Source organism: Sus scrofa, chromosome 5 (genome assembly GCF_000003025.6).
Source record: "Sus scrofa isolate TJ Tabasco breed Duroc chromosome 5, Sscrofa11.1, whole genome shotgun sequence".
NCBI classification, from domain to species: Eukaryota; Metazoa; Chordata; class Mammalia; order Artiodactyla; family Suidae; genus Sus; species Sus scrofa.
This window is the reverse complement of record NC_010447.5, coordinates 96,419,265-96,444,771: the sequence shown is the minus strand read 5'-3', so window position 1 is coordinate 96,444,771 and position 25,507 is coordinate 96,419,265. Positions and strand designations below refer to the sequence as shown.

General features: G+C 37.7%; 1 long non-coding RNA gene across 1 annotated transcript in view; it reads left to right on the top strand.

The window, feature by feature from the left end:
- Positions 1–25,507, top strand: part of LOC110260806 — a 285,776-nt gene that overhangs the window by 223,180 nt on the left and 37,089 nt on the right. The window contains exon 2 of the long non-coding RNA XR_002344280.1: positions 4,659–4,759. This is a non-coding gene — a long non-coding RNA (uncharacterized LOC110260806). The remainder of the gene's footprint in view (positions 1–4,658; positions 4,760–25,507) is intronic.

Sequence of the window (25,507 nt, the reverse complement as noted above, 5' to 3'; positions counted from 1 at the left end):
TTCAGTCAACCAGCATTATTTCTCTCCTGGTTTCCTGGCCTCTGGAAAATAGGGCTTGTGTTTAAATTATTCACACTGAGTTGAAATTTCTATTTGTGTTCTAATTACATAAACTCAAACTGCCCCCCCCCCCCCCCCCCCCCGTTGACTGGATGACTCCTGCCCAGATTGTGGTTTTAGGGTATAAACCACTTTGGTGATGGCTTTTCTGATTCATGTGTTTACACCATTCTTTGAACTGCTCTCAGGACATATTTTGTCTGCTCTTATCTCAATATGGAAATTTTGTGTTTACTTGCCAGCTCCCCATAGTCTGTTTTTATGATCACATTCCTTTATCTGTCACTTAGCTCAGAGTTGGCATTCAGTAAGCACTAAATCAAAGCAAGGATGAAAAAATGAGAGAAGGAAAGAGAAACATATCATAGGGGGGAAAGGAGTATGTTTAGTAAAAAAAGACACTACAGGGAAAGGGAAGGTCATCTTTTTCTGAGTGAGTATTGATGGGGCCATCTGCCCATCAGTCTGACAGGCAATGGTGAACAGTGTAGGACAGGTGTCCTGGCCAGAGTAAGTTCACATTACCTGCAATGAGGACCCGTTCAGGAAGTAGAAATCCAGGGAAGAGAACATGAACTCATAGTTGCTCCTGAAAAACAAAACCAAGTCCCATCATCCTCTGTAATTTCTTTAAGAGAATAATTTTCTCGTAAAATGTGTGCAAATTTTTATCGTATGCATGTGTTTATTGTTTTGTAAACATATATTTCATACGTTGAAGAGGCCAGTGAGAAACCAACTTTTCAGTGTGTACAGAGAGAGACCTTTTGAGTGAGTAATCATAGAATATGTAGAAACAGGCCAAATTAGTGAAGTTTCTTGGTAATGATTCCAAATCATTTCAACAAAAGTGAGTCACCTGATAAATATTTTTCCTGTCACAAAAAAATTACATGGAAATCAATTCACTATTATTTCTACCCAGTTATAATAAAAATATCCGTGTCATACTTTACATTAGATTTTTAATATTTAAAAATTTTAATTTTTTATCAGTCAAGAAAACTGTACCTCCAAATATGTTCTAATCACTTTCTACTCATTTGTCCATTTGTTTGTAGTCACTGGTTGATATCCACTGGCATATCTTTCTACGTGATTTGTCATATGTCAAGATAACTTTAATATGTCTACATAAAATTAGAAGAGCAACACAATCATGAATCCAATAATTTTAGAAGTAAATCGTTCCACAATTTACCTCTATGTATGCAGTCTGATTCGTAAACCACATGAACGTGGTTTCTGAGAAAGTCTAACTATGTTGAAGAGAAATGTTTTGTTCATTGTAGTTTCCAAGTGAGAATGTAAGGCGTAGTCCAGAGAGCAAGCCTTATGCCACAACAGGACTGCAATATACCTCACTCAGGAGGAAAAAAAAGAGAACTCGACCTGTATAAATCCAGTATATTCTTGTTTCCCAGAGAGAGAAAGCTTGAATGGCATGCTTTCCAGTTTAAGAAAACATTCTGCTATTTCCATGTATTACGACTTGGTATTTTGAAAAGTGTAATAAGCAGAAATAGTATTTATATAACTTCTCTCCACATTGAGAATTGATTTGGTATTCTTTTGTAATCAAAAGAGAGGACCAGAATGTTGAGATACAGCTTAATTGTAGTACACAATGTCTTTGTTTTTAATTCAGTTTTCAAATAGTACTTGGCTACAACAAGACAGTTCTCTTTATTAAAATTAAAATCAATGAAGTCTATTTTCAGATTAACTTTTATCCAGATAGTATATCATTTCAACTAATAATTTTGTATACTTCTTTGACACATTTATCATAATTGTCGCTTTTTCACACTACACAATCAATTTAGATAGAAACTTGAGAAGGTAGTTTTGCTTGCCAAAATTGAACTGGCTGAATGGGTAAATGCTTGGCTAAAGTTTACGTCCTTAGGATCAAGACTTGTTTAAATGAAGTAGCATTTAATGACAGGAAATAGATGAAAATACATTTTTTTTTAAATTTTTATTTTTTTGCTTTTTCGGGTCTCTCCAGAGGCATATGGAAGTTGCCAGGTCAGGGGTTGAGTCAGAGTTACAGCTGCCAGCCTAGCCTAGAAACTTCCATACGCAGCATGTGCGGCCCTAAAAAGCAACACAAACAAACAAAACAATCACTTTAGTTTTAGTATAACATAATGATTTGCTGTCTGTACGTATTGTGAAATGACCACTGCAGTAAGTCTAGTTAATAACCATGACAGACAGAGTTAACATATTTTCTTCTCTCGTGATGAGGACTTGTAACATCAACTCTCACAGCAACTTCCGAATATGCGATAGAGTAATATTAACTATAGCCACCATACTATACCTTATATCCCTGCAAGCACTTTTGATCTTAGTCACTCTAAAGGTATAGAATAGTATCTCATGGCAGTTTTAATTAGAATTTCTTTGAGGGCTAATAAAGTGGATTGCTTTTTCCAGTGCTTGTTACCTATTTGCATATTTGCCCTGTTTAGGGCTCTGCTCATTTTTTAATTGGGTTGTTTGTCCTTTTAGTATTGAGTTATAGGAGTTTTTCTATATTATGTATGTATTTCTTATATATATTCTTACGTTACAGTCTTCCATGTTCTTTATGTATCCTAGATAGGTTTGTTATCAGGTAGATAGGTACTGTAATATTTTCTCCCAGTTTGTGGCTTACCTTTTTAAATTCATGAAATACGATTTATAAATATTTTCTTATAGGGTTCATGCCTTTCATTTCTTACCTGAGAAATCTTTGTCTATCCAAAGTTCATGAAGAATTTCTCTTGTGTTTTGTCTCTAAGAAATATAGTTTTATCTTTTGTATCTATGTCTGTGATCCTTCTTGAGTAAAACATGCAGCAGTTAGGTCGGAGGGGAATCAGAGTTGTGGGGATTTTTGTTTTTTCCTTATGGATCTCCACTTTTCTTGCCCACATTGAATTACATGGTTACCTGTTGTTAAAAATTGACTATTCACACATCTTAATATTCCCAGACTTTCTCTCCTATTTCATTGATATCTTTGTCCTTATTTTAATACCATATTCTGACTGCTGTAGCTTTAAGGTAAGTCTTAAAACCAGAAAGTAAAGGTCTAGCAACTTTGTTCTTCTTCAGATTGTTTTGTCAATTCTAGCAGCTTTGCATTTCTTAAAATTCTAAAGCCAGGCTCTGATTTATATAAAAAATATTAATTGGCTCTTGAGGAGAATTACACAGAACCTACAGACATTGCAAAGAACTGATTTTTCGACAATTTGTCTTACAGTGAATGAACATTATGCATCTCTTCATTTATTTAGGTCTTCCATCTTTCCTTAGCAATATTTTGTAGCTTATAAAATAAGGATTTGTGTATATTTTGTTAAATATTTCCTGTTCTTGAATGCTGTGTGTTACTTTTGATTTTCTGGTTTTCTAATATACGGAAGTACAACTACTTTTTGTATATTAACTCTGTATTCTGCACTTGATTCACTGTTTGGTTTTGGTAGGCTTTCTCTTAAGAGTCCTTTGAGATTTTCTACATAAATATAATGTCCTATGTGAATAAAGACAGTTTTAATTCTTTTAATTATAATCTGGACATCTTTTATTTCTTTTCCGTAATTCACACTGGTGAGGATTTCCAATTCAGTGTCGAATAGAAGTAGCAAAAGTAAATATATTTACCTTATTTCTCAATCTTAAAGTGGAAATGTTCCATTTTGTTTTTGCCATTAAGTATGTTAACTGTATGTTTTTCATACACGTCCCTTACAAGGTTGATAATTTTTCTTTTTCTTCCTTGTATGCTGAGGACATTTATTGGGAATGGAAGTTATATTTTTTCTAATACTTTTTCTCTACCTATGGAGTTGCTCACATACTTTACTCTTTGTTATGTTAATGTAGTGAGTTAGTTTGGTTTTCAAATATTAAGCCAACTTCGTATTGGTGGAACATATCCCATCTGTTCATGATATACTTTTGTGTATGTATATGAATATTGCTGGATTCAACTTGCTCTTATGTTAAATATTACGTTAAATATTTTTGCATCTATATTCACAAGGAATGTGACTCTGTAATATTTTTATGATGTCTTTTTTAGAATTCATTATCAAGTTTGTATTTATGTCATAGACAAGTTGAAGAATGTTCCCTCTCTCTTTCTTAAATGTTTAATAATACTTACTGGGGATGGGATATGACCTTTAAGTTTTCTTTTACATTTGAAATTTTTTTTTTCTTTTAGGGCTGCACCCATGGCATATGGAGTTCTCAAGCCACCAGCCACAGCAGCTTCAGATCCAAGTGCACCTATGACCTACCCCACAGCTCACGGCAACTCCAGATCCTAAGCCCACTGCGTGAGGCCAGGGATCAAATCTGCATCCTCATGGATACTAGTCAGATTCATTTCCACTGAACCATAATGGGAACTCCTGAATTTGGTTTTTTTTTTATTAACAGATATCAAGCTATTCTACTAAGTTGTGCTATTTTCTTCTTGTGAAAGGAATATATTCAAAAATTCAGAAATAGTATTTGTCTAAGAACTGCCGAAATGGAATTTTGAAAAGTGACAGTGTTAAGCTTACAGATGGTCTGCTACTTTCTAGGACTCTACACACTGGTTGGATGTTCGAGAGCTAAGGAGGAGGCAGAGGAAGGAAGGAACCAAGCAAGTTATTGGAATCTCAGCACATAGCCGGGTTTCAAGGTAAGATTTCATTCCTTTTGGGGAGACTGAAGCCAACTAAAGAAGAAGAGTAAGAATCTCAGTTAAACTGAATGAGCAAACACAACAGAGATTTAAAAGAATTTTCTGTCTTGATGACTGTGTTAACTGGAACATAAATGGAAATGATACAAAACCTAAATGAATAATGAATATTACGTTTAAAAGGGAACTAATGTCACAAAGCTTTACTAAAAAAGGAACCAATCTACAAAAATCACATCCTGCATGATTCTATTTGTATAATGTTCTCAAAATGATAAAATTATGAAGAACGTGAACCAGTGGTTGCCAGCAGTTAAGGGGAGGGTGAGAGAGAGGAGTAGAAAGAGGCAGCGCATGAGAGTTGCTTTGTAGGGAGGTAATGATGTAATGATAATTCTTTATGTTGGTTGTGATGATGGTTATATGAATCTATACGTGTGAAAAGAGTATCAGGTATATTCTACACAACAGTGTAAAATAATGAGTGCATGTAAAATATAGTAAATGCTGCCCTAAGGCTATAGTCTGGTTAATTCTGCTATATGAATCAATGTCCTGTTTTGATAACGCTCTATAATTATTTAAGATGTCACTATTGAGAGAATCCGGTGATGGGTACGAGCAATCTCTCTGCAATTTTTTCACTTTTATGAGTTTATAATTATGTCAACATACAAGTTTAAAAGAATTTTAAAATGCATAAAAAGGGAATTGGTGGCTAATAAAAGTTAAATATCCATGTTATACTAGTACCAGAGTTTCAAATTATGTTACTAGGACCCACTCTAAGGATATATCTTAATCCTACTCTTTCCTGTTGGCTTCTGTCAAAGATTTAATGCAAAGGCAGTAGTTTCCTGGATAAGTACAGTTTGTGCGTATGTGTGTGTTGAGGGGTTTAAGGAGAACACAAGTATCTTTTTCCAACAATTCAGACATAATATCCAGTGTCTAAGTGGATAATATTGCACCATATGACCATCCCTAAGCCAAATACTGTTCCCATACCCAGAGTTTGTTGTTGAGTCAACTTATTTATTTGTACATTTTCAATATTGGACTTGTAAAATTTTTTTAATAATTTTTCTTTTACCTTAGTGTTGGAAATTTTCCATTTTAAATTTCATCTTTTCAGATTTTTCCCCTTCCAGTTTTAACCACCCAGGATTATCTTGCAGTCAGTATCTTCGATTTTGTATTTCACTGATATTCACAGTGTTTTCTCAATCAGTAAATTAACATGGTCATCTGTATCCACCCCTCATTATTGCTTAATTATCTTTGGCATGAAACAACTTTCACATAGATGTGACACTATTGGGATCTGGCCCTTAAGTCCATCTGAGTATTTTATTTTCAAAAGTAGTTTGAACTTTGTGTTGAAGGCAGTTCCAAGAACTCTGTGCATTGCTTTACTTAATCGTCACAACCACCCATGAGGATGTAATACTATTATCCATATTTTACAGATTAGAAAACTGAATCACATAGAGTTTAACTTTCCCAAAGGTGCACCATTAGTAAGTGGCTGAACCAGGACTTTAACAAGGCAAGCTGACTCCAGAACCTAATCTCTTCCTACCTCGTTGCTTTCGCTTACCATTCATGCCTACAAGAATATCCGGAGTCAGTCTCTTAAAAGGCCATATTGAAATTCATGTCATTAGGCCTCTGGAACCAAATCTGAATCAATAGGAGTGTCAATATTTTCCCGACTGATTCCCCATTCCTAAGGAAGTGTTTCCATGATGGAAAGATCCAATACTACCTGAGGATAGAGTAGAGGAGGAGCTGTTCCTACCCCAACAGGGACCATTCCTTCTGGAGTAAGGGAACAAGGTTCAGCAGGCAAACAGCATTAGCTCAGTGCATGCTCTCTTTTTTTTTTTTTTTTTTTATTTTCCCACTGTACAGCAAGGGGGTCAGGTTATCCTTACATGTATACATTGCAATTACAGTTTTTCCCCCACCCTTTCTTCTGTTGCAACATGAGTATCTAGACAAAGTTCTCAATGCTATTCAGCGGGATCTCCTTGTAAATCTATTCTAGGTTGTGTCTGATAAGCCCAAGCTCCCGATCCCTCCCACTCCCTCCCCCTCCCATCAGGCAGCCACAAGTCTCTTCTCCAAGTCCATGATTTTCTTTTCTGAGGAGATGTTCATTTGTGCTGGATATTAGATTCCAGTTATAAGTGATATCATATGGTATTCGTCTTTGTCTTTCTGGCTCATTTCACTCAGGATGAGATTCTCTAGTTCCATCCATGTTGCTACAAATGGCATTATGTCATCCTTTTTTATGGCTGAGTAGTATTCCATTGTGTATATATACCACCTCTTCTGAATCCAATAATCTGTTGATGGACATTTGGATTGTTTCCATGTCCTGGCTATTGTGAATAGTGCTGCAATGAACATGCGGGTGCATGTGTCTCTTTTAAGTAGAGCTTTGTCCGGATAGATGCCCAAGAGTGGGATTGCAGGGTCATATGGAAGTTCTATGTATAGATTTCTAAGGTATCTCCAAACTGTTCTCCATAGTGGCTGTACCAGTTTACATTCCCACCAGCAGTGCATGCTCTCTTATCTTTATCGCTTTATTTTTTCTTTTTTAGCCATATACATGCCGATATCCCTCCATTATGCTACATTCTTTATATGGACACGTAAAAAAAAAAAAAAAAAACAGCTTTCTTCAACTTTGGAATTTATCTGCAAAATAGGCCTCCCTTATTATTAAGACTTTTCTATCACATCTTTGTACTGTCTTTCATTCAAGTCCCAAAATACTCTTTCTAATTTTTACCTATCTCATAATGTTTGCAGGCAAATAAAATCTCTCCCACTGAAACTACCCATGGCTAGGTGATTACCAGAATCACCTAAATATTCAACATAGATATAGCATAGGAGCTTTATAAAAAATTAAAAGATTACGTACCATTCCCATACATTAAATTTTCAGTTTGATGAATTTAGAAGGAATTAGGTATAAATCACCTAATCAGTCAAAAATGTGAATTCCCTGTGTTGCTTAGCTTGCAGGTATTTCAGAATAAAACAAAATTAACATTGCAGGTATTATAATTAAGTCGATCCAAGACCACAATTTACAACCCTAAGGCCCACAGCTGGTTAAAACATCATGAATGGAAAGCAAAAATGATTCGGGTTATTCAACTCTACAACAAGAAAAACAATAGAAAATATTTTCTTTCCTTTGACTATTAAAACCCTTGTTCTCAATGTCACTTGCTCTACACATTTATAACTTGCCATGAATTAAGATGAATGTCATAAATGTGTTGTACTAACAAGAACTAATGGTACCAAAATTTGTAAATGATTCTTTTCAGTAGGTCCACATTCATCCGTATTGTATACATTATTCCCATTTATATCTTTTCAATATTCCTCCTTCAGTGGGAGGGAAACCGGTGACCTCCAAGTGAGAATATAGGATTCAAAGCACTGAAGTTTGCTTAGTAGGGATGGATGTGACCAGATTTCCTTTCAGGAAAAAGAACACTGGCTACATTGTGAAAAGCAGCAAAATACTAAACTGGGTGACAACTTCTGGGCTGCTGCCATAATTCTGCAGAGATGAGGAAGACAAGACCAGAGATAACAGCAGTGGTGGTACATGTTAGACAGTGGATTGACAAGACACAACAAAAGTCCCATAGGCACACTGCTTTCTTAAAAACCACTCGAAGAAGCTGACTTTACATTAGGAAGAAATTAAGTATTTATTGTGCAGTGACCTCATGCAGCTCGCTTTTATTGGACACCGCTGATACGGTCGTAGACAAAACACCGAAAAAATCCCTGCTTTTACAAAGACCACATTCTGGATGGGCATGTGAAGAAAACAAATAATAATTAGTACAGAGTATACAACATTTGATACTGATAAGTACTATAGGGGATAATAAAACAAGGAAGGGGGTTAGAGGTGAAAATGTAGATGTTCCCTGAGAAGAGTTCACTGAGAAAGTCGATGCGAGACTGAAGTCCTGAAGGAGATAAAAAGTCAGGCAAGTGTAAGGGAAAGAGATTTTCTGGCAAAGGAAATGTCTCTGCAGCAAGGAAGTGGTGTTCCCTGGGATGTCAGATGCCTGGAGAGGGTGAAACAAGAAGAGCAGACTTTGAGACCAGAGACATACAGGGTTCGCAGGGTCCAGATCATACACAGCCTTGTAAATAGTGGCAGATTTTTTTTTTCTAGAATAAGAGTGAAAAGCATTGAAATCATTTGAATGTAAGAGTGGTATGATCCGACTTATTTTTAACAAAATTACTCTGACTATTGTATTGATAATAGACTGATGGGAAGAAAAGAGGACAGAGGTTGAAGAAGCCTCATCAGTGAGGAAGCTAGTGAGGGAGGAAGGCGAATTAGACCAGGAAGGCAGCAGTGAGGTGGTGAGAAATGGCTAGATTTTGAATGTATTTTGCAAGTAGAATTGGTAGGAATTGCGGAGGGACCTGATAAAGGAATGAGAAAAAGAAATGGGTAGAAAATTTTGGAAAGGATTTTGGATTAAGCAGGCAGGAGACAAGAGCTGGAGGCCAACATTCAGCCCACTACAAAGGTATATCCTTTGTAATGCAAAAATAAAGCAAACATTTCTTACTGGATCTCTGAAGCTACACCTATTAAGCAGTGTTACTCAGAATCTGTGCAGAATATTATTGACAAAGATAAAGTAATGAGATCTGGGTGGAGAATATGATACTTATGCCACTAGCTGAATTTTCTGTTTTAACAGTGACATAATAAAGAGATCATTTAACTTGCCTCTGTTGCTTAGGCTATGGATAGAAATGTTATTAATGATAATTACTATTAGATTTTCAGGAGACAATGTTAATTTATGCACTTGCAAAAATATTACAGATTTTAAAAGGAGAAATAATATAATTTATTTTGGAGTTCTTGCTCTGGTGCAGTGGGTTAAGAATCTGACTGCCATGGCTTGGGTCACCGTGGAAGCACAGGTTCGATCCCCGGCCTTGCAAAGTGGGTTAAGGATCTGGCATTGCTGCAGCTGTGGAATAGGTCACAGCTGCAGCTTATTCAGTATCTATCCTGGGAACTTCTATATGCCATGGGTGCAGCCATTAAAAAAATATTATTTATAAGTATATGTATAATGTATTCTGTTAGTATCATATATTACTGCATAATATTTTGGAATGTTAATTTGTATATACATTGGTTTTTCTCAAATTTTTCTAAAACAGCCCTTTATTACCTTTTCATTGAATCACAATTTTGAAACAGCTTTTTTTATTACTTAATGAATTTTATTACATTTATAAGTGTACAACAATCATCACAACCAAATTTTACAGCATGTCCATCCGGAACCCTCAGTGCATCTCCCCAACCCCAACCTGTCTCATTTGGAAACCAAAAGTTTTTCAAAGTCTGTGAGTCAGTAACTGTTCTGCAAAGAAGTTCATTGTGTTCTTTTTTTAGATACCACATGTAAGTGATGAGATTTGTTGTTGGTGTCTCATTGACTGACTTCACTTAGCATGATAATTTGTAGGTCCATCCATGTTGTTGCAAATGCCATTATTTCTTTCCTTTTAATGGCTGAGTAATATATATATGTACCCCATCTACTTTATCCACTCCTGTGTCAACAGGCATTTAAGTAGTTTCCACATCTTGGCTATTGTACATAGTGCTGCAATGAACATTGGAGTGCATGTGTCTTTTCGAGTCATGGTTTTCTCTGGATAGATTCCCCGGAGTGGGATTGCTGGATCAAATGGTAGTTTTATTTTTAGATTTCTAAGGAATCTCCACTGTTTTACACAGTGGTTGCACCAATTTAAATTCCCACCAACAGTGTAATAGGGTTCCTTTTCCTCCACACCCTCTCCAGCACTTACTGTTTGTAGACTTTCTGATGATGGTTATTGTGCCTGGTGTAAGGTGGTACCTCATAGTGATTTTGATTTGCATTTCTCTAATAATGAGTGATGTTGAACATCTTTTCATGTGTTTTTTGACCATCCATATGTCTTTGGAGAATTGTCTGTTTAGAACTTTTGCCCATTTTTTGATGGGGTTGTTTGGTTTTTTTTTTTTGGTATTGAGCTATGGGAGGTGTTTATAAATTTTGGAGATTAATCCCTTGTCAGTAGCTTCATTTGCACGTATTTTTTGTCCCTTTCTGTGAGTTGTCTTTAAATTTTGTTTAGAGTTTCCTTTGCTGTGCAGAAAATTTTAAGTTTAATGAAGGCACATTTGTTTATTTTTGTTTTTACTGTCATTACTCGAAGAGGTGGATCTGAGAAGATGTTGCTGACATTTATGTTGTAAAGTGTTTGGCCTATGTTTTCCTCTAAGAGTTTTATAGCATCTAGTCTTATATCCAGGTCTTTAATCCATTTTGAGTTTATTTTTGTGTACGGTGTTAGGAAATGTTCTAATTTCATTCTTTTAGATGTGGCTCTCCAGTTTTCTCAGCACCACTTATTGAAGGAGCTGTCTTTTCTCCATTGTATATTCTTGCCTTCTTTGTCATAGATTAGTTGACTCGAGGTGTGTGGGTTTAATTCTGGGCTTTTTATCCTGTTCTACTGACTTCTATTTCTGTCTTTGTGCCAGTACCATATGGTTTTGATGATTGTTGCTTTGTAGTGTAGTCTGAAGTCTGGGAGCCTGATTCCTCCAGCTCCATTTTTCTTTTTCAGGATGTCTTTGGCTATTCTGGGTCTTTTGTGCTTCCAAACAAATATTTTGTTCGAGTTCTGAGAAAAATGTCCTTGGTAATTTGATAGGGATTGCATTGAATCTGTAGGTCACCTTAGGTAGTATAATATTGATAATATTTGATAATATTATAATAATATTTGATAATATTGACATCCAAGCACATGCTATGTCTTTCCATCTCTTTGTGTCATTTTTTATTTCTTTCATCAGCATTTTATAGTTTTCTGAGTATAGGTCTTTTGTCTCTTTAGGTAGGTTTACTCCTAGCTATTTTATTCTTTTGGATGTGACGGTAAATGGGATTGCTTCCCTAATTTCTCTTTCTGATCTTTCATCATTAGTGTATAGAAATGCTGTTGATTTCTGTGTATTAATTTTGTATCCTGTGACTTTGCCAAAATCACTGATGAGCTCTAACAGTTTTCTGGTAGAGTCTTCAGGATTCTCTAGGTATAGTATCATGTCATCTGCAAATCATGATAGTTTTACTTCTTCCTTTCCAATTTGGATTCCTTTTATTTCTTTTACTTCTCTGATTGCCATGGCTAGGACTTCCAAAACTATATTGAATAGTAGTGGTGAGAGTGGACACTCTTGTCTTGTTCCTGATCTCAGCAGGAATTCTTTCAGCTTTTCACCATTGAGAATGATGTTTGCTGTGGGCTTATCATATATGGCCTTTATAATGTTGAGATAGTTCCCTCTATGCCCACTTTCTGAAGGGTTTTTATCAGAAATGGGTGTTGGGTTTTGTCAAAGGCTTTTTTTTTTTTGCATCTATTGAGAGGATCATATGGTTTTTATTCCTTTCATCACGTTAAGTATATCATGCCATTCCCTTCTGGTCTGCAGAAATTCTGCTGAAAAATCTGCTGATTACCTTATCAGGGTTCCCTACTGTGTTATTTGTTTCTTTTCCCTAGCTGCTTTCAATATTTTCTCTTTGTCCTTAATTTTGGTCATTTTTATTAGTATGTGTCTCGTGGTGTTCCTCCTTGGGTTTATTTTATATGGTACTTGTTGCACTTCCTAGATTTGAGTGAGTGGTTCTTTTCCCATGTTAGGGAAGTTTTTGGCTATTATCTCTTCAAAAATTTTTTCTGTCTCTCTCTCTCTCTCTTCTCCTTCTGGCACCCCTATAATATGGATGTCCGTTTAATGATGTCCCAGAGTTCTCTGAGACTCGCTTCATTTCTTTTCTATCTTTTTTCTCTTTTCTGTTCCGCATTCAGAATGTCCACTAATCTGTCCTCCACCTCACTTTTTTATTCTTCTGCCTCCTGTAGTCTGCTGTTGGCTGCTTCTAATGAATTTTTTATTGCAGTTATTGTATTTTGCATCTCTTCTTGCTTAAGTTTTATATCTTGTATTTCTTTGCTCAGTGTTTCCTGTAAATTATCCAGTTTTGCATCCAGTTTTTTTTTCCAATGTCTTGCATCATCTTCAGTGTGAACAGTCTTTTTCCTGGAGGCTGAGAATCTCCTGTTGACTTAGCTGTTTTTCTGGGGTTTTTGCTTTCTCCCTTATCTGAGTTATAGTTGTCTGTCTTTTCATTTTTATAGGTTTTTGGTGTGGTGACCTTTTTGCAAACAAAAGAGTTGTATCCTCTCTTACTTCTGGTGTCTGACCCCCTTGTGGCTGAAGTTGGTTTGGCAGGTTTGCTGTAGGCTTCCTGATGGGAGGGACTGATGCCTGCCCACTGGTAGGTGGGGCTTATTCCTATCCCTCTGCTGTGTGGGGCTTTGTCTCTGGGTGAGATTAGATGTGGCTGTGTGCCTGGGGTGTCTTTAGGCAGCCTGTTTACTGATGAGTGGGGCTATGATCCCTCCTGGATTATTATTTGGCATGGGGCTTCTCAGCACTAATGGGTGAAGCCAGATTTTCCAAAAATGGCCACCTCCAGAGAAATGCACACTGATGAATATTCCCAAGAGCTTTGCTTCCAATGCCCTTCCACCACAACAAGCCACTTTCACCTCCTGTTTTCCTCGGAGATCCTCCAGGAATGCATTCAGTTCCAACCCAGATTTCTCTGGAGCCTTTGCTTTGCCCTGGGCCCCAGTGCACATGAAAGTCTGTGTGTGCCTTTCAAGAATGGGGTCTCCATTTCCCCCAGTTCTGTGGAGCTCCTCCTGCACACAAGCCCCACTGGCCTTCAATGCCAGATGCTCCAAGATCTTTCTCCCAGTGCCAGATCCCCAGGCGTGGGGATTTGACATTGGGCTCAGAACTCTCACTCCTGTAGGTGAGTCTCTGTGACATAGTTACTTTTCAGTCTTGGGGCTTCCCACCCAGGAGGTATGGGGTTGCTTATATCATGTAATTGCCCCTATACCTCTTGATGTGGCCTCCTCTTGTCTTCTGAGTAGTATATCTTTTTGAAAGTTTACAGTCCATCTGGCTAAAGGTTGTTCAGCATTTGGTTGTAATTTTGTTGTTTTTGTGAGAGAAGATGAGCTCCAGTCCTTCTATTCTGCCCTCTTCTGAAATATCTTTTTTATTGGGTCTGTATAAAGATAATGTAGCCTTTCTTTTTTTTTTTTTTTTTTTTTTTTTTTGTCCTTTTTGCCTTTTCTAGGGCTGCTCCCGCAGCATATGGAGGTTCCCAGGCTAGGGGTCTAATCGGAGCTGTAGCCACCGGCCTACACCAGAGCCACAGAAATGCGGGATCCGAGCTGTGTCTGTGACCTACACCACAGCTCACGGCAATGCCGATTTCTTAACCCACTGAGTGAGGCCAGGGATCGAACCCGCAACCTCATAGTCCCTAGTCAGATTTGTTAACCACTGAGCCACAATGGGAACACCATAGTCTTTCTTCTAGTTAGTTAATCAAATATCACTTTTTATGATTGAGAATTTAGAGGGGCTTTTTTTGTAATTTGAACTGAAAGAGGTTTTAAGTTGCACTATAATGTAATAAAAGTTATGACATTTTGAAACCCTGCTAATTTTTTTTCAGCATTCATGTCAGATTATGTTCATCATACTTAAATTTTAGCAATTTAATATTTCAGAAAAAAACTAAAAAAATTAATCTGAAATTAAGGTCTATCCAAGATCATTTCAAATACATGCTTAAACTGTCTCTGTGTAGTATTGAGCTACTTAGTTTTTAAACAAATGACTCTTACATTACATATTTTGAATTATTGACAAACATGTTGCCATCTTATCACTGGAACTCTTGTTTCTTCAGGCTGTTTGCCGCATTGGTGTCAGCTTTACACATCATTTTCTCTGAAACTGCTAAGCTTTATCAAGACAAAGTGTGTTAAGTATGCTGACATGATCCCTATACATAAACATGAGACCTCACATCCAGATGTACTCAGGATGGGTAGTGCTGCTGTCAGTCTGCCCCGTCTCTATAAACACTAATTATGACAATTTCCATTTTGCACACTTCCCATTTAAAAAAAGAGGTGCACATATAATTTGCAGCTTAAGTGAATATATTCCTGACAAAAGAGGACTTCTGTTTTTGCTAGTCACTGAAGCAACTAACATCTACTGCTTACCATTTTGCATGTATAATAACTGGAAGTATTTTCCACTGGCTGGTTCTGGTTCTGCCTCTGTATATTTCAAACCTTGTTCTTCTCTACCACCCACATATATCTGGTGCTGGGAGATATAGGACATCGTTATCCTGGACTATTACCTCTGGCAGGCACCTTTGTGAGTCAATGTGTTGCACCTGGCAGGTCAATGTGGTGAGTGATGGAAGGCCATTCTAACTGTGGTTGGCAATAACTCAATTATAAATATATAAATAGAAATGACTATAACTCAATTAATAGTATCCTACCAAACCCAATTAACTGTCAGTTCAACTCAGTTTCCCTTTATCCAGATCAAAAAAGTGCCTGTGACCACTCCAAACCCAACTATCGAAAGTGTGATAAAGGCAAGGTCAAAATAATAAGATATATGAAAGTATAAGTATATTATACATCAGATATACTAAGATATAATTGTAATACATAAAAAATGTGCATTCACATAGATGAATTCACCATTTACAGCAGTGCTATATGTTTATGCCCTACAAATACAGGAATTCTGACTAAATGTATTTTGTGTAATTCTGTAAAAAAGGAAAAAATAGTGCATTCATAATTATAGTACTGAGCATATAGGAAATGTTCATATTATGATTATGTAGCCCATATCTCATAAAGCAAGACGAATCTGAAAAACCCGATTTGTATTCAGATAAAGCGTAAAATTATAAATTTATAAAATTTATAAAATTATAAATGTTACAACATGACATCTTTTCACAACATCTGGTACCCTAGCTATTAAACACAAATGTCATTCTTTTTCTATCCTTAAATAGCATCAGAATCCAGATGAAATCCATGTAAACTAACACATTTCAAACTATTTTTAATAATTTGATGAAAATGAATTATTTATAGAGTTTATTTGTGAGTGTATTTTTCACAGGCCTATTTATTCCATATAACAAAAGTGCGTGGAAAACATCAATCAAGGATCATAATTCTATCCACTATTATTTATCACACCCTAAACAGAACTATTTTCTATAAAAGGGTGTTTTGTATTATGATTGATTGCCAAGTGAGATAAGCTGACTCAAAAATTGCCAGCCATTTCTGCTTCTGGTATTGGGTATATGAGCACTAATTTGAACAGACCCTCTTTATCCAAAGCAAAGCAGTATCAAGCTTGAATACTTTCCTTTTGAAGTTCAACATCATTAAAATGTCTTCGTTGAAATGGAAGGTTTGACTGAGGTCAGCTTGCAAATGTGGACAGCAGGTATTTATAAAAAGGAATTGACTTAAAGGATGGAAAAATATGCATTAGTGACCTGGTGCAAAAGCACTTCCTAGGACACCATGCGGTTGAGACCAGATCCCCTTTTGACGGAGCCATGCTGGTACTCTATAGCTTGCCTTCAGGATAATGGCAATGTGTAGACTTAAACTTATAAAGCCATGTAATACTGAATTGCTATTTTAGAAGCCTACCTCTTCTTTATCTTGGAGTAACTATTGCTAATCTTTGTATGGCCGGAGAGGGAATTTTTTTTTCTGAATGAAAGGTTTTATTTTATTTTACTGTATAATGATTTTTATTTCTTTCATTACAGCTGGTTTACAGTGTTCTGTCAATTTTCTAATGTACAACATGTGACTCAGTTACACATACATGTATAGATTCTTTTTTCTCACATGTCAGGCTCCATCATAAGTGACTAGACATAGTTCCCAGCGCTACACAGCAGGATCTCATTGCTTATCCATTCCAAAGGCAATAGTCTGCATCTATTAACCCCAAGCGTGTTTCCATGTTTTGGCTGTTGTGAATAGAGCTGCAGTGAATATGTGGGTGCATGTGTCTTTTTCAAGGAAAGTTTTGTCCGAGTATATGCCCAAGAGTGAAATTGCTGGGTCATATGGTAGTTCTATATTTAGTTTTCTGAGGGACCTCCATACTGTTTTACTTAGTGGCTGTACCAACTTACATTCGCACCAACAGTGCCGGAGGGTTCCCTTTTCTCCACACCACTTCCAGCATTTGTTATTTGTGCACTTATTAATGATGGCCATTCTGACTGTTGTGAGGTGGTATCTCATGGTAGTTTCAATTTGCGTTTCTCTAATAATAAGTGATGTTGAGCATTTTTTCATGTGCTTGTTGGTCATCTGTATATTTTCCTTGGAGAAATGTCTATTTTGGTCTTTTGCCCATTTTTTCATTGGGTTGTTGGTTTTTTGCTGTTGAGTTGTAGAAATTGTTTGTATATTTTAGATATTAAGCCTTTGTCAGTTACATCATTTGAAACTCTTTTCTCCCATTCTGTAAGTTGTCTTTCTGTTTTCTTTTTGGTTTCCTTTGCTGTGCAAAAGCTTTTCAGTTTGATGAGGTCCCATTGGTTTATTTTTGCTTTTATTTCTGTGCTTTGGGAGACTGACCTGAGAAAATATTTGTAAGGTTGATGTCAGAGAATGTTTTGCTTATGTTCTCTTCCAGGAGTTTGATGGTGTCTTGTCTTACATTTGAGTCTTTAAGCCATTTTGAGTTTATTATTGTGCATGATATTAGGGCGTGTTCTAGTTTCATTGATTGAATTTTTCTATCCTACTGCTATCCACCCTGAGAAACTGCTGCAGACCCCCAAATAGAAAGGCATTTAATTCTCTACAGGTTTTCTGGTTTTCAATGTATAGTTTTTACTGTGTAGCTATAATCACAATACAAGAAATCAGGATTCTGACAACTTGAGCAGGCTTTCTGGTTTTCTATCTATCTTTCAGTAAATAGTAACCAATTTTTGTCTCATGACAGGAGAAAAGAATGCAGGCAAGGAAATAAAACTGTTTTCTCCACCTGTAAACTGCAGCCTGGGATGATTTAATTTGAATAGTCTCATAGTGTGCTCTTCTATGTTGGAGATACATAGACTATTTTATAGCAAACTCAAAGCCCAGCCTTGGAGGAAATGAGTGATATAGGTTCAATTGATAAGACAGAACTCTAGAGGTTAGGTATTATTTCAGACAATTTTGTTTCTAACAGTTGGTGGAATTCTTTAAATTACCTGACAAGTAGCCAGAGGGATATCTGAGAGGTTTTTAATCTTTAACTAACTGTGATATTTAAATTATTTCTATATCATTATTGATTGAATCATGAGTATTCATGCAAATTAAAGCTATATAGTCTCATGATATGACATAGAGTGTAGATTATCCAGAAAGCATGTGGTGTGAAAAGGGACAAATATGAAGATCACATGAACACCAAATTTCAAGATTTTGACAGTTAGAAGAGCCTGCTAATTACAGAGATGGAGAAGGAAAACAAAGAGAGGAAGTAGTCAAAAGGGCCTGTATTAACACCTCGAAAGCCCCTGGTGATTTGTGAAAAAGAGGGTACTGGCGTGTTATATAATGTATTTGTGAGTGTGTGAGTGTGTTAAGTGAAAAACTGCATTAGAGTTAAGGAGATCTGAATTCATAACTTGGGTCAGTTACTTACTAGCTGGATGATTTTAGTTTGCATTAATGCCATCATTTTTCAAACGGAGACATGACTGCTTATTTCACAAAGTGGCTTTAGGGAGGAAACTGAATATCATGTGTACAGTCCTCAGCCAATTTTAAGCAGCTAATAATGGCAGCTATTGATACTGTTAAACAAAATAGCTTAGATCCTCCCCTCCTTCTGATGACTATATCATTAATAATGATATTACTCATGATAATAGCAATAACAGTGCTGAAAGTTATTGACAGACTATCTCTACTCATCAGATTTTCTTAATGGCTAACATGAAACGTAATTAACTTCAGCATTTAAGGAATTTATTGGAAGAGTGTGTATGTAGCTTACAAAATGAAATAAAGGAGTTCCCATCGTGGTGTAGAGGAAACGAATCTGACTAGGAACCAGGAGGTTGTGGGTTCGATCTCTGGCCTCGCTCAGTGGGTTAAGGATCCAGCGTTGCCATGAGCTGTGGTGTAGGTCACAGATGCGGCTTGGATTTGGCGTTGCTGTGTCTCTAGCATAAGCTGGTGGCTGTAGTTCCAATTATAGCCCTAGCCTGGGAAGCTCCATATGCCATAGGTGCAGCCCTAAAAAGATAAAAGACAAAAAAAAAATGAAGTAAGATACGAGGGTGCTGAGATCGAGCAGGCAGTTCAGGAGCCAAGGCATGGTCCTGGTGCCAGAAGGTTGTCGCAGAAGCCATCTGCTCAGGACATTGCAGCTTTATTAGCCGGACAACTAGATATTCCTTGCCACCTCCTGACAGCCACTGCTATGACACTGCGTTGTCCACTCTGCCACTGGTGCTGTTCCAGGGCTGCTCACCCTCTGCACAATTGCCATTTTGGACTAGACGTTGATTTGTGGGGCTTTCCTGTAAATTGCAGTTTGCTTAGCAGCACGTCTGGCTTCTGCGCATTAGATGCCAGTAGTACTTCCCGTGTCTTGACATCAAAAATTTCTACAGACATTATAAAATGGCCCCAATTGAGAACAGTGATGCTTTGCAAGTACGTGTTGTTTATGTCTTTGCTTCACTCTTTCAACATTCAAAAGTGGAACAGAGGCATCCACTTAGTTATACCTAAGTCACACTCCCAGTCTCTAATTACCAGGAGCTGAGCGCAAAAATAATGTTGCTCCAATTTAATTTTCCTGGTTGGAGACACTTGGTTTCCCCTTACGTTGGATTCCCCTGTGATGGTAAACGGTGTTAAAACACAGCTCCACAAAAACAGCAAGTATTGATCGAGGCTCCTATGGGTCAAATATTATGCTAGACCATTTATAGTGATTTATAATCTTTACAACAACAATTTACGAGAAATATTTTTAGAAATACTTAACTGGTACACAAAATGGTGTTTCAGGCTTTACGTATCTTGCCCAGCACCACAGATAAAGGACCAAATTTGTCTGATGCAGATGTCTGTCTTCTATCAGATTAAATTCAATGGCAGCTTGTTACAGTCCCATCTAAGCCGCTGTCTTTTTGTTTACTAGTTAGTGCAAATGGTTTTTAATTATATCGAACTATAATCTCTTCTTTGTGGGAATCTTTTACATAGTGTTTATAGTACTGAATAACTGCAGGACTGTTTTTGACTTATATCTCTATTTAGTAAACGAAGAATACTGACCTTTTTTTTTTTTTCATTTCAAATTCTTCTACTGTCACTCAAGTCTAAGTTGTTTCATTGTTGTATATACGAAAGAATTTAAGTTCTGAAAAATCACTTAAGATGGTTTTCATGACATATGGACTTAAGAAACATCAATTCTAGGTTTCCTCTTTACCTAAAAGAGTTCGTTCTTACATCTTAACAATGCATAGTCTTTTCAACTCAGAATTTCTCCTTCAAACTAGCAACCTAACCCCAAATCAGTCAAACTGAGTAAGTACCAATCTGGAAGCTTGCAGGCTGTACAACTAGAGTATCTTGAAAACACTGCCCAACTGGCCCATGTATTTTGGGCTCTGATGACTCTTAATCAGCACCATTTAGCATATAAACATTGTTAAATTGATCTGCATTGACCACTTATTTTTCTGCTACATGGTGATCTCTGTAGGCGCCTTATTGTCTCAGTCCATTTGATCTACCATAACAGAAACACCATAGAGGGGTAGTTTAACCAGCAAGCAGTTATTTCTCACATTGGTGGAGGCTGGGAAATCCAAGATCAAGGAGTTGGCAAATTCATTGGTTGAGAGCCTGCTTCCTGTTTCCTAGATGGCCTTCTTTTCCTGTGGCCTCCCGCGGTGGAAGGAGGAAAGGGAGTTCTCTGGGGTCCCTTTTATAAGGGCACCGATGCCATTCATGAGGGCTCACCCTCCTGACCTAATCACCGCCCACCTCTTAAGACCGTCACATCATCAGGGATTAGAGTTTCAACATGTTAAATGCAAGATAAACAGTCAATCCTTTGCATGTATGTTCCTTTGTATTTCATCCATTCCATTACATTACATTCCAGTACATTTATTACTAGGTCATTTACAGAAGTTTGGCTTCAACAAATAAAAACTGCCCCAAACAAATGTGCAAACATTGCTTAACACTGAGTACAGTTTTGTTATCAATGGGTGTTTTTGACTACATGCCCATCTGCTTGCCAGAACCAGAAACAGTATAGCATCCCTCACTGACAGTGATCGTTTTTGGACGAAGTTGCTGCTCTCACTATGATCCAAACCCTTTCATTCTCTGGTGGATATCATGTTTTTTAAGTTTTATCTTTCCACATGAAATATAGATGAGAAGAATGGGAGAAGCTGGCAAAAAGAAGGAAATTAAATCTCAGTGTTTTTTACTGTCTTTCCCATGGTGTATCCATATCAGCCAGGTGCCAAAATCTAAGGGCAGCATAACAATATTAATAGCCATCCCTAATCTAATTTATACTGGGTCACATGTACTGGACAAAAAGTGTTTTATATGCCTTATTCATTTATTCTTCAAAACCACTAGGAAATAGATTTATTTTTACCCACTTACCCCCCACCCTTTTTTTTTTCCTTTTTCAGCCACACCTGTGGCATATGGCTGGGGTAGAATTGGAACTACAGCTGCTGGCCTCTGCCACAGCCACAGCAACACTGGATCTGAGCTGCATCTGCGACCTATGCTGCAGCGTGTGGCAATGCCAGATTCTTAACTCACTGAGTAAGGCCAGGGATCAAACCCACATCCTCACAGATATTATGTCAGGTTCTTAACCCACTGAGCCCCAAGGGGAACTCCATTTTTACCCATTTTATACCCGAGGCATTTGAGTTACAATAAAATTGAGCACCCAGCAGGTCAGTACCAGGACCGTGTTCTAACTGTTGCTTTCTAGTTCAGGAGCCTACCTGATATTCTTGTTCCAGAAATGTTACCAGTGTAAGAGCCATTTAGCAAATCATTAGTAATGTTATTTGGACTGAAAGGAGAAAAGGCATTCAGGTAAGGGAGTATAACTAGGAATGTATGGATTTATTTTGGCATATATATAATGACATGATGTAATACTTGTGCTTCTAAGCCTTTAAAAACATTAACTCATTTAGTTCTCATGCCAACTTTCTGAAGAACGTTTCATATCACCATTTTAGAGGTAAGGAAAGTGAGATACAGCGAAGCTAAGAGCTTATCTAAGTCGCCTTCTGGTAAGTGGCAGAAATGGGATTCTAAACCAGGTGATCTGGCTTCTGAACTCCTGCCAATAATATCATCGGCTGAGGTGTGGAGAGAATCTCATACATTCTTGTCTCTTTCTTTCTTTTTTATGAGGCTTAAATTCCGTGATGAATCAGTAGAACTTGTCCCTTACATGGCAGTTTTTCCTTTACCACTTACTTGATCTTTTACGTTAACTTACAAAAGGGACTGTATATCTTTTCTCAGAAGAAAGCTTTGTATTACTGCATTTCTCTTAAAATACTGCCCCATTGTCCCACGGGTCTTTACAGTAGAACTCCTAAGAAACAGTTTTCTGTACTCACTGTCATCAGTGTATCTTCTTCCGTTCCTTCTTGAACCACTTCTGGTCTTTACCCCTCATACTCCATCAACACTACAGTAATCAGGAGCTCTTGATGTGCTTCAGTGGATTAAGAATCCAACTGCAGCAGTCTGGGTCATTGCAGAGGCATGGGTTTGATCCCTGGCCCAGTGCCGTGGATTAAAGGATCTGGTGTTGCTGCAGCTGTGGCTCAGATTCAATCCCCCGCCCTTGAACTTCCATATGCCAAGGGTTTGGCTACCAAAAAAAAAAATAAAGTGATAAAAATTACAATAATCAGCATCGCCTTTGGTCTTTGTATGGTTCAATCTAGAGATTAATTCTTAGGCGTCATCCTTTTTGACTCATCAGCAGTTTTTAGCCTTGAAATACTTTATTGTTTCACTTGTTCTTCTAGGACACCACTTGCCGTTGGTTTCCCACTTAACCTTAAGGTAGATGTGTCTTAGTCTGTTTTTCTGGTCCCTTCATATTTCCTCCAACATTTAAGCAATGGAATGTCCTAGGGCTCAGTTCCTGGACCTATTCTCCTTATATTTACATTTTTCTATTTATTTGTACTACCTATGCAGTCTCATCCAATCTCATAGTTTGCCAATTTATACACAGATTATTCCTACACTTTTTTTCCCACCCATCCTTCTCCCCTGAACTGCAAATGCATGCATCCAATTGCTTACTTCTACATCTGCATGCCAAACTTACCAGGTTCAAATTTTAGCTGCCGGTCTTTTCCTTCTACACCCTGTTCCCATTCCTGTCCTCCTCCAACATTCTCCCTCCATTCCAGCCTCACCTCCCCCCACTGTCCACCTGCCCTGCCCATGGTTGTCCCATTCCTTTCCTTGTCTAATGGCTTTATCACACGTTCCACTGGGTACATCATGTGCCTCAAACTTTTGCCATAAATTCCCATCCCTCTTCGTAACCCTCCCTCTTTCACAGCGATCCACCTGGATTGTGTAAGTTTCCTGATTATGTCCATACTTCTACCCTTAGCACACCAGTCTGCTTTTCCACACGGAAATTGGTGTTGTCCTTGAAAAATCACAGCTAGATCCTCTGCTGAAATTCTTTCATTGGCATCCCATTATGAAGAGTGAAATTCCAAGCTCCTATAAGGATGACAGGCCCTACTTGACTTCCCCCATCTCTTCTCTGTGACGTCCCCACCTGGTTCCCTTGCCTCCCCCCACACGGACTCCCTTTGCCATTCCTTGAACCCATCGACAGTTTCCCACAGCAGAAACCTACTCTTTCCTCAGATGCAACAACTACATACACATGGCTCACGCTCTCACCTCCTTCAGGCCTCTACTCAGCTGCCATCGTCTCAGTGCCAGCTCCTCCAGCAACCCAGTCAGCCATGCCTGTCCTCTTTGACCTCAGGCACTCACCAAATCCCTTTCTTGTTCTGGTTTGCTCTTAAGGCTTGTCAACAGCGAACACATTATATATTGCATACATTTGTCTTTGAAAAAACCTCTTCACAGAATATTAAAAAGACATCAAAGGTAAGCTTTAATAAAATTAACAATTATTAGGCTTCAATTAAGGTATTTTTTACATGCCCCCAGCATGCAGAAGTTCCCAGGCCAGGGACTGAACCCAAGCTGCAGCAGTGACAACACCAGATCCTTAACCTGCTAGGCTACCAGGAAACTCCCGAGGATATTTTTACGTGACATTGGCCGCCCTGTTGCCAGTGAAGAACACAATGGCTCCTGGTATAGTTCTAGGTAATTGATCTGATCCATGCTAAGTTACCAGCCTACTATTGCTTTTGTATATCAATGCAAATGTCAATACAATGAAAAAAACAAGATGTCTCTTAATAGTGTTTAAAGAAATAGCTTTGACTTTGTGGATCCTCTGAAAATGTCTCTGGAACCCATAGGGTTCTGAGAACCACATTTTGAGAACAGATATCCTAAGTGTTTTGGAAATTCAGAATAGATGTAAGGCAATATGAATATGAAAAACTTTAAAATAACCAGGTTGATATAACCAATGTACTGAGCAATCAGGGAGTTCCCAACATGGCACAGTGGAGATGAATCCAGCTAGAAACCATCAGATTGTGGATTTTATCCCTGGCCTCGCTCAGTGGGTTAAGGATCCAGTGTTGCCATGAGCTGTGGTGTAGGTCAGACATGGCTCAGATCTGGCATGGCTGTGGCTGTGGCTGGCAGCTGTAGCTCCGATTAGACCCCTAGCCTGGGAACTTATATATACCATGGGTGTAGTCCTAAAAAAAAGGCAAAAAAAAAAGTATATATATGTATATACTGAGCAATCAAATATTCAAGAAGGAATACAATTAAATAGCAAACATTTTCAGATGCCATGTTATTACCTAAACACAAACCCTCAGAAAGTAAAGAGGAACAGAATGTGAGAACTGCAAAAATAAAACTTCGCAGTTCATCGAAAATGCTAATTTAGAAGAAAAGTTTAGGAAATTTGGAAAGTTTACAGGACTTACACTCATTTATTGACAGAGCTAAGACTGACTTCTTCCCAGTATGCCGTGCTCTTTTGGAAGTAACACTAGCCTGTGTAATTCTTGAATCTGTGTGTCTACTGTATATTTATCCTCAAATCCAGAGTCCTATAGCCTTTTAAGTACTTTCTGGACATCTCTGTCAGAGTACTTGTCACTCTGCTTGTTTTCTGAACACTCTACTAGCCCACAAACTCGCTGGGGGCAGACATTGCCCTTCTTCCTTGCGCTGGCACACACACGTGTAACCTAGCAGTTGGTACAATTGCTGCCATGTGGTGGTTATAATTTCTGAAGGTTTTTCTCGTTTCCCTTACTTGAGTAAGTAATAGCTCAACTCTTCTTTTTTTCATGTGTTCTCATTGAACCCTCACAACAATGCTATAATGTATATACCGTCTAAATTTTATGAAAATAAATGGCAGATGCTCCAGGATAGTAATTTGCCAAGTCGCCAGTGCTAATAAGCGGT